The following is a 16,093-nucleotide window of genomic DNA, read 5'->3' on the forward strand; positions in this document are numbered from 1 at the left end:
AGGAGCATTGATTGGCGAAGGCACTCGATCGGAGTTCCAGGCGGTCCATCACATTTGGTGGCAGCGGCGGGATGGCATCCTAGTACGAGGAGAAGCATCCTGGAGACACCAGTAATGTGTTGATCATAGTGAGGGCAACGCAGGTAACCGTTGAAAGACAAGCGAAGAGGGACCAAGAGTTCCTGCTGGCTAAAGCGAGGAAAATAAGTCTCCAACAAAAGGAGGTTAGCCTCTCTCCCCAGAGGCAGCCGGAGGTAAGTGATGAAGTGCACTTCGTCACTTTGTCCTGGAGAGGCCTGCTTGCCTGCCTCCTCCCCTGCGACTATGGCCCCGGGGAGATTGTACCCTCTTAAATCAGCATTTGGGCATATTGTATTTTTTTATGCTGTGTATGGCTCTTTAAGAACCGTCGGTGGGCACATTGTGACTTTGGAGAACAATGCCTCTTTAAGACTATGGCCCCTGGAAGATATTGCCTGTTAAAGACTGTCTTAGCAGATTGGATTTTAAAATACTCTTGCTGCCCCTTTAAATTGTATTGGAGCAGTATTGCAGCTTTAAATTGGTACTTTGGATGCAGCCGAAGTGCCGAAGTAGCCGCCATTCAACAAACGAACACGTGGCGGCGGCCATCTTTGTTCATTTGAACGAGGTCAGCGGTATGTGTAGCCAAATCCATGGAACTGAAATCGGCTACACATTTCAACGAACACCGCTGACCCTTACCTTCTCCTGCATTGAGTTTTCAGCCACAGAGACTAAGTCCTGTTCGAAGATTCAAATTCATTTTTTCAGTGTAAAATTGACCGCACAGCCCAAATCTACGAAAATGTGCCTGCGGTCGGTCACAAAGGACTTCCGACTAATTTTTGAACTAATGGAAGGATTTGCATGATTTTTGAGTATGTTCACATTTCAAGTATGCTGATTAATAATACGGGGTTTATGAAGATTGGATTGGTGGTTTTAAAGTTACAGCACCTGTATACAAACTGTATTTTTCCTGCTTGTGATAATTATGTTAACCTATTGTGTACCATAATTATATCACAGGCAGAGGGGAGGATTTTGTGTATAATTGCTGGGAGTGTTTTCTGTAATGTACATGTGTTATTGGTTGTTCTGTAAAACCCTGTGGGTGGTCCTATGTAGGGAAAACCTGCATAAAAGAAGGAGAGGTCTCCCCCACACGGTCCTGAAGGACAGAAGCTGATCCAGGGTGGACGGAAGATGGCGAGGCTCCAGTTAAGCTACGGTGGTTGTGGAGTCTGTGGTGGTTGTGCTGTCCAGTGCGGTGCTTGTGGTCCTCGGCGCAGGCTAGGAAGCATCCATTAACGGAAGGTTCCGTTACAGTACCCAAAGTAGGGAACCTCATAGACTGGCACTGGGAGGAACCTCAAATGACAGGTGGAGATGGGACCGAAGTCTCTCCACCGGCCCCACAGGGATGCTGGGCAGCCAGCCCAGATCCCCAGCTGCAGCCGGAGCTACCGGGAGAGGAGGCAGGTGGTCCTTATTCCCAAGTCCTGGGGGACCTCATAGACTGGCACTGGGAGGAACCTCAAATGGCAGGTGGAGATGGGACCGAGGTCTCTCTACCGGCCCTACAGGGATGCTAGGCAGCCAACCCAGATCCCCAGCGGCAGCTAGAGTTACAGGGAGAGGAGGCAGTGCATCCTACCGGGAGAGGAGAAAACCAGTCTCTCTCCCCAGCGGCATTGCATCTCACAGGGAGAGGAGACAACCAGTCTCTCTCCCCAGCGGTAGTGCATCCTACAGGGAAAGGAGACAACCGGTCTCTCTCCCCAGCGGCAGTGCATCTCACAGGGAGAGGAGGCAATCGTTCTCTCTCCCCAGTGGCAGTGCATCTTATAGGGAGAGGAGTCAACCGGTCTCTGTCCCCAGCGGCAGTGCATCCTACAGGGAGAGGAGGCAACCAGTCTCTCTCCCCAGTGGCAGTGCATCTTACAGGGAGAGGAGACAACCAGTCTCTCTCCCCAGCGGCAGTGCATCCTCCAGAAAGAGGAGACAACTGGTCTCTCTCCCCAGCAGCAGTGTATGTTTCAGGGAGAGGCGACAGCTGGTATTTCTCCCTAACTACAGGGGGACAACACCCCTGACCCCAATAGTACAGATGGGACCGTGGTCTCTGTGCCGGATCTACACAGATGCTGGACAGCCGGTCCAGATCCCCAACTAAACCCGCAGAGGTACCAGGAGGAGGAGGTAAGCACTTTCTCCCCTTCCCAGCCAATTCCCAGCAGGGCCCTGGGGTGAGTGGATGGGACTGCCATTCCCACTAACCCCCTTCCAGCAGAAAGGCTGGCATCAGGGCAGAGTGCTGCTGGCCCCTGCCCTACATGCCCTCTTGTTACAGGGCAGGGCTATGTACCCATCATCCCAACAGAAGCATTGGCACCAGGGCAGAGCACAGTTGACCTCTGCCTCCTTAATCTTGGAACTGGCGTCCCTCTCAATTACCCAGCTGTAACGCTGGCTGCGGGGCAGAGCACCGCTGGTCTCTGCCCGGGTCTCTGCCCACCAAGTAACACCAACTAACAGCCGGAGAGCTGGGTTAGTCTCCCCTTAGGGAGGGAGATATGTGGCGAAAGTAACCTTGCCACTGGTTTTTGGAGGGGCCTGTTTGCTCCTACCCTGTGACTATGGCCCCTGCAATGGACCTGGCCAAAATACAAACAGGCTCTGTTCATGTGAGTTATGTCCTTTTGTACTCCAGACAGAGAGACCTACCGTTAGCCCTGATTCCTTGGAACTGTTTTGGGCATAGGACCATGTGCACGGTTGGTCAAAAATAACCCCTGAACTGATCTGGGTGATTTTTGGATATGTTGGTCACCCAGATCAGGGCTATCAGGGGTGTATTTTTAGGGTATTTTGGGGGTATTTTAAAAAAGTATGTTTTTCCTGTGCTTGGAGATAATTGGATTAGAATTAGTACGGTTACTGACTCAATTATCTCACAGGCAGAGGGGAGGGATTGTATGTTTGTTATGTGAGTGTCGTACATTTAATTACTGTTCTGAGTGGTTTGTAAGCTTTGTGTCCCTGTCCCCAACAAGGTCCATGTGGGCGTACACCTTGCTTGGGGACTTGCATAAAAGACCAGTGTGGCACCATAAAATGGAATTCCTGCTTACCCTCAACATAGAGTCTCATCTCATGTGTGGGGGAAACGGCTGTATCTACCCTTGGGATTGCTATATCACTTTACTCCCCTGGGATTATAATCAGTAGCTCTTTTAAGAGCTGTTCATGCTACGCTCTCTGGAGTAGGAGAGGTTCACCCACTGGAAGCTGGATCCTGATCTTGGGTCTAGGGTGGGTGGAGAACGGCGAGTTCCCAGCCAAGCTGTAACGCTGGACGTGGGGACTACAGTGCTGATGGTGTCTGGTGGAGTGCTTGAAGCCCTCAGTGAGCACTAGGAGCATCGACTGACGGAGGCACCCAGTCGAGGTGCAAGGCGGTCCGTCACAATCGGTATACCAGTAATGGAGGTGTAAACCCTTTCCGATAAGAGAACCTGTGTCCCTGAGATCTGAATGGGCCATGTAGTTGGTGCATTAACTGTTAGACTATATATCGGTGAATGCTCCACAAGATCTAAATTGGATCTTACTTCTTAACGGTGAACTCACAACACAAGAAACTCACTACATAAGAAAACACTTGACATTTTGTCTTATCGTACACATAAAACATGTTTTTTAACTCTGTGCTACAACAGGAAATGATGCATTGTTTATTTGTTATATATGTGTGTGTGTGTATACTTGACATATTTTCTTCATATAACTACATAATACTGCATATAATTATTTATGTGTATCTAAGTAATAACAGGGAATGAGGAGCTACTACTTAATGTTCCCATGCAGAGCAATTTTAAATGCCCAGGAATGATGTTGCCACGGACAACAAAATTAGAGGTATGCCGAAAACCTACAGAGTCGCCAACAACGCTATAGAGAGAGATGCTCGTTATTTTATTTCGGAGTAGTTTCTTACCTACCTTCCTAATTACCTCTAATGTTTCTGTAAGATGGAAAATTAATGCATTTAATTTATTTATTTGTGGATCTCCTTGGAGTCCCATGGAGCCATTATAAAAGTGCAAAAAAAAAAACGAACATCATCATTTGACAAAATTTGCATAAAAGAAAGAAAAAATGGAAAATAGAGACTTAAAAAAGTGTTAGTTGGGTAACAAGCTAGCTCTATGCTTGTGATTGTTCCTTTACTGCAAATCTCAGCAGGCAATACAGCCCATGGCACACAAATTAAATATTAAAATACCTTTCTCTCTGACTTATCTAACCGTTCACTAAAAAAATTACCTGTAAAAATGTGTTGAAGGGATACTCCGATCTCGGAAAACACTTTAGCTTGCCTGAAGAGAGAGTTCTTATTTTCACATTACAAAAAGTGCCGATTTCAATAGAAATTGGCACTTTTATAAATTAATCTTGGTATGCCCCCCTGAGTGTCAGTCAGACAAACTGTCCTGGTTGCTTCCTGATTTGTTCAGTTCAGAGGAGCTAAAATCAAGAGGCAGCAATTGCCCAGAGCACCTGCCTTGCAATGACTTCTCATTGAGCTGCATTGGGAAGTCTGTGATTGGGCAGCCACAGGGAGTCTGGGTAGGGTTAGAAGGGGAGGGCTTGCAAAAGCTGCAGGCAAGAGATCTACAGCTTTTGCAAGCTGCTTTTAGATAAACCCCAATGGAAAAAAATGCATAATTAAAAGCATATATATGGGTGTATATCTACTAAACAGTGATTTATTTATTTTTATTGTATTTTTTTTATGAGTATGTATGCATATTTGTCCAACAAAAGGTTATTGCAAGAAACACATTTCATCTGTTAGTTTACATCTGCGTCACTGGACAAATACAATCTGCGTCACTAGCTACAGTCTCTCTCCCTCAAAAAAATTCAAATGCTACACATATTTGAAGAATATTTAAACAAACAAAGAAAAAGTTCCCTATTTATGATTCAGCATTATTCATAGATTGTAAACTCATTTGAGCAGGGCCTTCTTCACCTCTCTGTTAATATTCTGTAAGTCAAATATCCCCCTTCTATTAGTATTATTTTTTTATTTATAAAGCGCCAACAAGTTCCGTAGCGCTGTACAATGGGTGTACTAACAGACACGGATTTGTAACCAGACAAGTTTGACGCACAGGAACAGAGGGATTGAGGACCCTGCTCAGTGAGCTTACATGGAAGAGGGAGTGGGGTATAGTGACACAGGAACAGAGGGATTGAGGGCCCTGCTCAGTGAGCTTACATGCTAGAGGGAGTGGGGTATAGTGACACAGTAACAGAGAGATTGAGGGCCCTGCTCAGTGAGTTTACATGCTAGAGGGAGTGGGGTATAGTGACACAGTAACAGGGGGATTGAGGGCCCTGCTCAGTGAGCTTACATGCTAGAGGGAATGGGGTATAGTGACACAGTAACAGAGGGATTGAGGGCCCTGCTCAGTGAGCTTACATGCTAGAGGGAATGGGGTATAGTGACACAGTAACAGAGGGATTGAGGGCCCTGCTCAGTGAGCTTACATGGAAGAGGGAGTGGGGTATAGTGACACAGGAACAGAGGGATTGAGGGCCCTGCTCAGTGAGCTTACATGTTAGAGGGAGTGGGGTATAGTGACACAGTAACAGAGGGATTGAGGGCCCTGCTCAGTGAGTTTACATGGAAGAGGGAGTGGGGTATAGTGACACAGTAACAGAGGGATTGAGGGCCCTGCTCAGTGAGTTTACATGCTAGAGGGAGTGGGGTATAGTGACACAGTAACAGGGGGATTGAGGGCCCTGCTCAGTGAGCTTACATGCTAGAGGGAATGGGGTATAGTGACACAGTAACAGAGGGATTGAGGGCCCTGCTCAGTGAGTTTACATGCTAGAGGGAGTGGGGTATAGGGACACAAAGGATAATGGTAGGGGTATCAGAGTAGATTGCTCAAAAAAGTATTCACTAAGGGCTTAGTAGGTTATTTTTGACAGTTGACACTTGTAGTTAGAGGAGTCATAATAGTAAAACGCTGCAAAATATGTTGGAGCCATATAAATGCTAATAATAATAATAATAATAATTATTATTATTATTATTATAATTATTATTGTTATTAACAGATCATGCTTTAAATTAGTTTTAAAGAACTATCTGGGGAAGACAGTGATAAGCTGCCAGTTTGATAAGCTGGCCTGACCAAGGTTGGTATCTCCGTAATCAACTGTGTCAACAGCAGAGCAACCCCAAAAAAACAATACCTCCAAACAAGTGTATTCAGACTGACGGCAAGACAGACACATACTAACCAATATATAGCAATATACTTATTTGAATATTATTTAGTTTTCCTTCTTTGTTATAAATATACCGTATATACTCGAGTATAAGCCGAGTTTTTCAGCACATTTTTTGTGCTGAAAACCCCCAACTCGGCTTATACTCGAGTCAATAGTCTGTATTATGGCAATTTGCATTGCCATAATACAGACAGGGGCTGTGGGGGCTGCAGAGAGATGTTACTTACCTCTCCTGCAGCTCCTGTCAGCTCTCACCATCTCCGCCGGTCCGTTCAGCTCTTCTGTCAGCTCACAGTGTAAATCTCGCGAGAGCCGCGGCTCTTGCGAGATTTACACTGGGAGCTGACCGAGGTGCTGAACGGACCGGCGGAGGAGGAGAGAGCTGACAGGAGCTGCAGGAAAGGTAAGTAACATCTCTCTGCAGCCCCCACAGCCCCCTCCTACACAGTGCCCATCCACTGGACCACCAGGGAAGGAGAGCCCCCCTCCCTGGCCAGCTAGCAAGCAGGGAGGGGGAACGAAAAAATTTATATATATTAATAATAATAAAAAAATAAAAATAATAAAATAAAAATAATAATAAAATAAAAAAATAATAATAATAAAAAAATGTAATGAAACAAAAAAAATATTAAAATAATAATTAAAAAATAAAAATGCCCACCCCCCACCAAGGCTCTGCATCACACTCTGCATTACACACACACATACACACACTGCATTCATACACACACACTGCACTCATACACACACACACACTGCATTCATGCACACACACTGCATTCATACACACACACTGCATTCATACACACACACACACACACACTGCACTCATACACACACACACTGCACTCATACACACACACACTGCACTCATACACACACACACTGCACTCATACACACACACACTGCACTCATACACACACACACTGCATTCATACACACACACTGCATTCATACACACACACTGCACTCATACGCGCACACACTGCACTCATGCACACACACTGCATTCATGCACACACACTGCATTCATGCACACACACTGCATTCATGCACAGACACTGCATTCATGCACACACACACTGCATTCATGCACACACACTGCATTCATGCACACACACTGCATTCATACACACACACTGCATTCATACACACACACTGCACTCATACACACACACACTGCATTCATGCACACACACTGCATTCATACACACACACTGCACTCATACACACACACTGCACTCATACACACACTGCACTCATACACACACTGCACTCATACACACACTGCACTCATACACACACTGCACTCATACACACAGCATTCTCATACACACACACTGCATTCATATACACACACTGCACTCATATACACACTGCAATCATACACACACTGCACTCATACACACACTGCATTCTCACACACACACACTGCATTCTCATACACACACACTGCATTCTCATACACACACACTGTAAATAAATATTCAATTAATATAATTTTTTTAGGATCTAATTTTATTTAGAAATTTACCAGTAGCTGCTGCATTTCCCACCCTAGTCTTATACTCGAGTCAATAAGTTTTCCCAGTTTTTTGGGGTAAAATTAGGGGCCTCGGCTTATATTCGGGTCGGCTTATACTCGAGTATATAGTTATGTGATGGTTTATTGTACTATATTAATTTTATTCTTTCCAACTTTTCAGGGTTTTTATTCAATTGTTTGATGCAGAACTGTTTATATATCTTTAAATACCATATATATAAGCACTATGATAATTTCAGCTTATTGAAATGGTTATAGTATCAGGGTACTACACCTGCACCTTTATGATTAGAAAAATTAGGCTTTCAAACTGAGCTTGGACTTCTGCAGAGTTCTGCCAATCTAAGAGATTTGCGAGACCAAAAACGGCCTCTGTCTATGTGATGACTGGCAGTGAGTGCACACGGCGCCAATTATCACAGAGAAGGGCATAAGTAGTGGCTGCAAGTCCCTCCCTGTCTGTAGGGACATAATGGCAGGCAAAACCAGGAAGTTTTATTCCCGGCTCTCTGACTGACCGGCCTTGTAGGCGGAGCTCTCACCTCCCAATCTCTAATCCTTCAACCAGTCAGGTCCCTTGCCTCCATGCCGCTCGCGGCGGCCTTGCTTACCACGTCACCGAGGCGGGGCAATCTGGTCCCTGTCCGCGGCGTGCGGCTGTCCCTGCCGCCATGCTCCAGACTGACAGTGTTTCTGACGCTGCACGCTGCAGAGCAGCATCCTTGTATGTGTGCCGGACCCGGTCATGTGACTCGGCACACAGTGATGACCTCAGAGACCACAAGGGAGGGAAGAAACACCTCTCACGTGTTGTGGTTAACACTATCTTGAGGTTAGTCAATCAGACACACTCTGTGTGTTTATAAGCTAACCTCCTGCTTGCCTCAGTGCCCTGTTGTGGTCTTTGTTTAGGCCAAAAGCGTGTTATACTCTGTCTGATTAATTGGTTACCGAACTTTAGCTTGTCTTACGTTTAGTCTGTCTCTCTGTTTCCCTTTGACCTTGGCTTGTACTTTGACTATCCCTTTTTGCATTGCCCGGTCATTCTAACCAAGTATCGTGTGTATATCACCATATCATGTTACAAGAGAGGGAATACGGTTGTGCTGCAGATTGAACAAGGTTAGAAATGGGTGGGAATGTCAACAACTCCAAATGAGGTAAGCAAGAGCTCAGTAAACAACCTATGGATCCAAGCATGGAGAATCAGGGAGACTGGACAAAGTAAAAGCTAATGGAAACTAAAATAAATGCTGACTCGCCGTGGCACCAAACACCCCTTTCGCTCAAATCAAGGATTCGTCTGGCCTTGTAGAAACATAGAATGTGACAGCAGATAAGAACCATTCGGCCCATCGAAGTCTGCCCAATGTTCTAAATACTTTCATTAGTCCCTGGCCTTATCTTATAGTTAGGATAGCATTATACCCATCCCACGCATGCTTAAACTCCTTTACTGTGTTAACCTCTACCACTTCAGCTGGAAGGCTATTCCATGCATCCACTACCCTCTCAGTAAAGTAATACTTCCGGATATTATTTTTAAACCTTTGCCCCTCTAATTTAAGACTATGCCCTTTTGTTGTGGTAGTTTTTCTTCTTTTAAATATAGTCTCCTCCTTTACTGTGTTGATACCCTTTATGTATTTAAATGTTTCTACCATATCCCCCCGTCTCGTCTTTCCTCCAAGCTATACATGTTAAGTTCCTTTAACCTTTCCTGGTAAGTTTTATCCTGCAATCCATGAACCAGTTTAGTAGCCCTTCTCTGAACTCTCTCTAAGGTATCAACATCCTTCTGGAGATACGGTCTCCAGTACTGCATACAATACTCCAAGTGAGGTCTCACCAGTGTTCTGTATTTCTACTGCTAATACCTCTCCCTATACAACCAAGCATTCTGCTAGCATTTCCTGCTGCTCTATTACATTGTCTGCCTCCCTTTAAGTCATCTGAAATAATTACCCTTAAACCCCTTTCCTCAGATGTTGTAGTAGTGTATCAAATACGTCCAAGATGCATTATCTTGCACTTCTCCACATTAAATGTCAGTTGCCATAGCTCTGACCATTTTTCGAGATTACCTAACCATTTAACATTTGGATTATCCCTCCTGGAGCATCAACCCTGTTGATGAACTTATGTTGGTCAATGAGGAATTTTTCATAAGGGGTCACAACCACCACCATCTCCGAGAACCATGCTGTATACTCTAGCAGTGGTTCTCAACCCAGTCCTCAAGTACCCCCTAACAGACCAGGATTTAGGGATTACCCTGTTGTATCTAAAGTGTTTTGTTTTCTAAAAACACCTTAGATACAACTGGGTAACCCCTAAATCTTGGTCTGTTAGGGGGTACTTGAGGACTGGGTTAGGAACCACTGCTCCAGAGTGTTTCTCACCTTTTACGTGAGGATATACAATCTTCTAGTCATGATAATTCTGTTTGGCCAGGAGTTCATAGTTGGTTGATGTGGTCAATCAATCAATTTTAAATAGAAATTGAATTTTTGATAAAAAAATAGTTGTAAGGTGGGAGTACCCAGCTGGCTCCAGACTTGGATGGTTTTGTGTCCAACAGCTGTGACAATGAGTAGGAATCTTTTGTTATTTAGAGAATGCCCAACAGCAAAAATTCAGGGGAGAGAGGCCAGCAAAAGGATTTTAAGTTGAAATTTAAGTTTAAAGCCACTTTAAATAGCACATTCATTTGTTTCATATCAGGGATCTGATATAAACCATTTAAGGTGAATTGTCGGTTCCATGGCAACATCATAACTTAATAACTAACTAGAAGGCAACTTTCATCTACTCAGTTCAACAAAAGTTTTGATTTTCTTTTGAAAGATTATTTCCATGATATATATACTAAATTGTATTCATTATGTATGGTTGTCATGACACAAGCTGTCATACACTGGTAATCACTCTGACCCCATGTTGCTGTACACGTTGCTGATTACTTGTGTTAGGTGTAATGTGGTGTAAGGTCAAGGGTGCATGCGCATTCTCTGTGTAATATGAGATGATGACAGCACCAGTTTCCGAACTGCAGTACAGGCAGATGTTACGTATATTTCACTACTCTGCACTCCATATGTTAATTGCAGACACTTATTTGAAGATTACTCCCTCCGCAGCTCTTGCACTCCTAAAATGGTGCCTTGGGGGGAGATGCTATAAATTCAGTGCTCCTTCACAATTCACAAGCAAAAATACATTTAGCTTGTACTTTTTAACTATATCTTAGTGTCTAGATCAGCGGTTCCCAAAGTGTGGGTCGCGACCCACTGGTGGGTCGCAGGGCGATTCCCAGTGGGTCGCGCTGACCCACACATCCAGGGCCGCCGGGCAGTCAGGCAGACTGACACCAGGAGGGAGCCCGGCGGTTTGCCCTGTATGCCGCCGGGCTCCCTCCAGTCGGTCTGCAGCTCCGCCGGGTGCAGAGCTGCAGACCGTGTGATAGAAGTCTCGCGAGCTCCCAGAGCGTTACCATGGCAACACTCAGGGAGCTCGCGAGACTTTTATTACACTGTCTGCAGCTCTGCACCCGGCGGAGCCGAGACAGGAGAGTTACCCCACTGGACCACCAGGGAGACACTGGACCACCAGGGAAGGGAATTAAATGAAGGTAGGACACAGCCCCCAGATCCTGCCCCCTAATGTAAATTATTTTCTCCCTTCCCCTCCCCACCCTGTAACCCCATTCACTCCCTGCCCCCTCCCCACCCTGTAACCCCTTCACTCCCTGCCCCTTCCCCTCCCCACCCTGTAACCCCTTCACTCCCTGCCCCCTCCCCATCTGTAACCCCTTCACTCCCCTCCCCCTCCCCACCCTGTAACCCTTCACTCCTTGCCCCCTCCCCACCCTGTAACCCCTTCACTCCCTGCCCCCTCCCCATCTGTAACCCCTTCACTCCCCTCCCCCTCCTGTAACCCTTCACTCCTTGCCCCCTCCCCACCCTGTAACCCCTTCACTCCCTGCCCACCTCCCCACCCTGTAACCCCTTCACTCCCTGCCCCCCTCCCCACCCTGTAACCCCTTCACTCCCTGCCCCCCTCTCCACCCTGTAACCTCTTCACTCCCTGCCCCCTCCCCACCCTGTAACCCCTTCACTCCATGCCCCCTCCCCACCCTGTAACCCCTTCACTCCCTGCCCCTTCCCTTCCCCTCCCCACCCTGTAACCCCTTCACTCCCTGCCCCTTTCCCTCCCCACCCTGTAACCCCTTCACTCCCTCCCCACCCTGTAACCCCTTCACTCCCTGCCCCTTTCCCTCCCCACCCTGTAACCCCTTCACTCCCTGCCCCCTCCCCACCCTGTAACCCCTTCACTCCCTGCCCCTTCCCTTCCCCCTCCCACCCTGTAACCCCTTCACTCCCTGCCCCTTTCCCTCCCCACCCTGTAACCCCTTCACTCCCTGCCCCCTCCCCACCCTGTAACCCCTTCACTCCCTGCCCCTTCCCTTCCCCCTCCCACCCTGTAACCCCTTCACTCCCTGCCCCCTCCCCACCCTGTAACCCCTTCACTCCTTGCCCCCTCCCCACCCTGTAACCCCTTCACTCCTTGCCCCCTCCCCACCCTGTAACCCCTTCACTCCCTGCCCCCTCCCCCTCCCACCCTGTAACCCCTTCACTCCCTGCCCCCCTCCCCACCCTGTAACCCCTTCACTCCCTGCCCCCCTCCCCACCCTGTAACCCCTTCACTCCCTGCCCCCCTCCCCACACTGTAACCCCTTCACTCCCTGACCCCTCCCCACACTGTAACCCCTTCACTCCCTGACCCCTCCCCACACTGTAACCCCTTCACTCCCTGCCCCCCTCCCCACACTGTAACCCCTTCGCCCCCCTCTCCCCACTGTAACCCCTGCTCTCCCTGCCCCCCAACACTGTAACCCCTTCACTCCCTGCCCCCCTCTCCCCACTGTAACCCCTGCTCTCCCTGCTCCCCCACTGTAACCCATTATCTTCCTGCCTCCCCACTGTAGCCTTCTCTCCCCCTGCCCCCTACACTGTAGCCCTTTCTCCCCCTGCCCCCTACACTGTAGCCCTTTCTCTCCCCTGCCCACCCACTGTAACACTTTCTCCCCCTGCCCGCCGCCCACTGTAACCCTTTTTCACCCTGCCCCCCTACACTGTTACCTGCAGAAACACTCCCTACCACACGGTCACCCTCACCTGTCTCTGCGTGTATGTGTATCTGAGTCTCCTTTTGTGTCAGTGTGTGTGTATTTGGATGTCAGTGTGTATCTGTTTACTTGAGTGTATGTGTATCTGTGTGTAGGAAAATAAGTGTCATTGTGTGTGTATCGCTATCGCTGTGTCAGTATGTGTATGTGTGTGTCTCTGTATGTGTGTATTTTTGTGTCTCTGTATGTGTATACACTGCACACATACTCCATGCAAAATACATGCTTACATCCAAACACACATTGTGTATATGTATATTTTATATACACACACTGCATCCACTACACATGCACTGCAATCAAACGCAAACATTACATACAAACACACCCATGTATTAAAACACTAAAATGATATACAAACACCCCTTCATTCAAACACCGACACTACACACAAAAAGCACACCTGCATTTAAAGTCCAGCACTACATTCAAACACCCCTGCGTTCAGACGCAAACATTACAAACAAGTACACCACTACATTCCAATGGCAGCAGTACATACAAACACTCCCATACATGCACACACATCCTTAAAGGACCATTTCAGCTTAATGAAGTGGTCTGGGTGCCAGGTCCATCTAGGATTAACCCTGCCTGCTGTAAACATAGCAGTTTCAGATGAATTGCTATGTTTACAAATGGGTTAATCCAGCCTCTAGTGGCTGACTCATTGACAGCTGCTAGAGGCGCTTCAGCGCTTCTTACTGTGATTTTCACAGTGAGAAGACGCCAGCGTCCATAGGAAAGCATTGAGAATGCTTTCCTATGGACTGGCTATATGCGCGCACGGCTCTTGCCGCGCATGCGCATTCAGCCGATGACGGCTAAAGGAGGAGAGTCCCCAGCGCCGAGGGAGCCCGGCGCTGGAGAAAGGTGAGTTTTTAACCCCCTTTCTCTCCCTTCAGCCTGGCGGGAATGGGACCCTGAGGGTGGGGGCACCCTCGGGGCACTTTAGTGCCAGGAAAACGAGTTTGTTTTCCTGGCACTATAGTGGTCCTTTAATACACAAACATGCTTACATTTAAACGCTCAAACACTGCTCACAAATATAACCCTGCAACGATGGGCAAATGGTAGATTCCCAGCAGGCATAGCATTGTTGAAGTTCTCCGACAGATGGAGATCTACCTTTTGGCCACACTTGCACTAGAGGGGGCCCCAGAAAGCATACTTGCACCAGGGCTCTCTCTACATTAGTTCCACCACTGGGATAATCAATGTGAGGGGCCTGGATGAGCAGGACACAACGTCTGATTCTGACTGAGTCTGTGAGTAAGCAGTTGTATGTCTCTAAAACTGATTACCATGATATGTAAAGTTTCTGCCTCTAAAACTCCATGATATATCAACATTATGCATCTAAAACTGCCATGATATGCCAAATTATGCCTCTAAAACTGCCATGATATGCCAATTTTATGCATCTAAAGCTGATTGCCATGGTGTGCCAATTGCATGCTTTTAAAGCTGATTGCCATGGAGTGCCAATTTAATGCATCTGACTGTTTGCCAATTGTATGCCTCTGAAGCTGATTGCCATGATGTGCCAAGTTTATGCATCTAAAAGTGATTGCCATTCTATGCCAAGTTTATGCATCTAAAGCTGATTGCCATGGTGTGCCAAGTTTATGCATCAAAAGCTGATTGCCATGGTGTGCCAAGTTTATGTATTTAAAGCTGCCCTGATGTTCCAATTGTATGCCTCTAAACCTGGTTGCTACGGTGTGCCATTTGTAAGCCTCTAAAACTTATTGCACTGGTGTGCCAATTTTATGCACCTAAAGTTGCCATGATGTGCCAAGTTTATACATGTAAAACTGATTGCCATAATGTACCAATTTTATGCATCTAAAGCTGCCATAATGTTCCAATTGTATGCCTGTAAAGCAGATTGCCATGGTGTGCCAATTGTAAGCCTCTTAAGCTGTTTGCTATGGTGTGCCAGATTTATGCCTCTAAAAGCAATTGCCATGGTGTACATGTAAAGCGGATTGCTATGGTGTGCCAATTGTATGCCTCTAAAGCGGATTGTCATGGTGTTCACTTTTTAAAATATGCATTAAAAAAAGCAAGTGGGTCTCGAAAAATTACCATTTTGAAAAGTGGGTCTCGGGCCATAAAAGTTTGGGAAGCCCTGGTCTAGATGTTAACACTGTTAAAAAAAAAAGAAAAAAAGCATTTCCTCTGTACAGCTCCTGTCAATTTGACTTCTGCAATATATAGGTGAAATCACTAATCAGCCACTACATTAAAACCACCGACAGGTGAAGAGAATAGCATTGATTAAATTGTTACAATGGCATCTGTCAAGGGGTGGGATATATTAGGCAGCAATGAATTCTTGAATTTTATGTGTTGGTAGCAGGAAACATGGGCAAGTGAAAATATCTGAGTGACTTTGACAAATAGCGATGGCTAGATGACTGGATCCGAGCATCTTCAAAACAGCAAGTCTTGTGAGGTGTGTTCCCGGTATGTAGTGATTAGTACCTACCAAAACTGGTGCAAGGAAGGACAACTGGTGAACAGTCATCAAGGTCATGGGTGCCCAAGGTTCAATGATGCACATGGGAAATGAAGGCTACTCCATCTGGTCCGATCCCACAGAAGAGCTACTATAGCTCAAATTGCTGAAAAATGTAGTGCTGGCCATGATGGAAGGTGTCAGAACACACAGTGCTTTGAAGTTTGCTGCAAAAGGGGCTGCATAGCCGCAGACCAATCAGAGTGCACATGATGACCCCTGTCCATCGTCGAAAGCATCTTCAATGGGGACGTGAGCACTGAAAAATGGACCGTGGAGCAATGGAAGATGGTTGCCTCATCTGATGAATCATGTTTTCTTTTTGATCAGGGGGAGGGCCGGGTGAGAGTTTGTTTCAGACGACGTACAAACCTTCCTTGCGATGGTGTTCTCTGGTGGAAGTGGCCTCTTTCAGAAGGATAATGCACTCTGACACGCTGCAAAAATTGTTCTGGAGTAGTTTGAGGAACATGATAAAGAGCTCAAAGT

The 16,093-nt window shown here is 46.7% G+C and overlaps 1 protein-coding gene across 1 annotated transcript in view; it reads right to left on the minus strand.

The window, feature by feature from the left end:
- The window catches only part of ARSK (arylsulfatase family member K), a 58,090-nt gene that overhangs the window by 23,953 nt on the left and 18,044 nt on the right, over positions 1-16,093 (minus strand). The gene's annotated exons all lie outside the window — the stretch shown is intronic.

Source organism: Pelobates fuscus, chromosome 5 (assembly GCF_036172605.1).
Source record: "Pelobates fuscus isolate aPelFus1 chromosome 5, aPelFus1.pri, whole genome shotgun sequence".
NCBI lineage: Eukaryota > Metazoa > Chordata > Amphibia > Anura > Pelobatidae > Pelobates > Pelobates fuscus.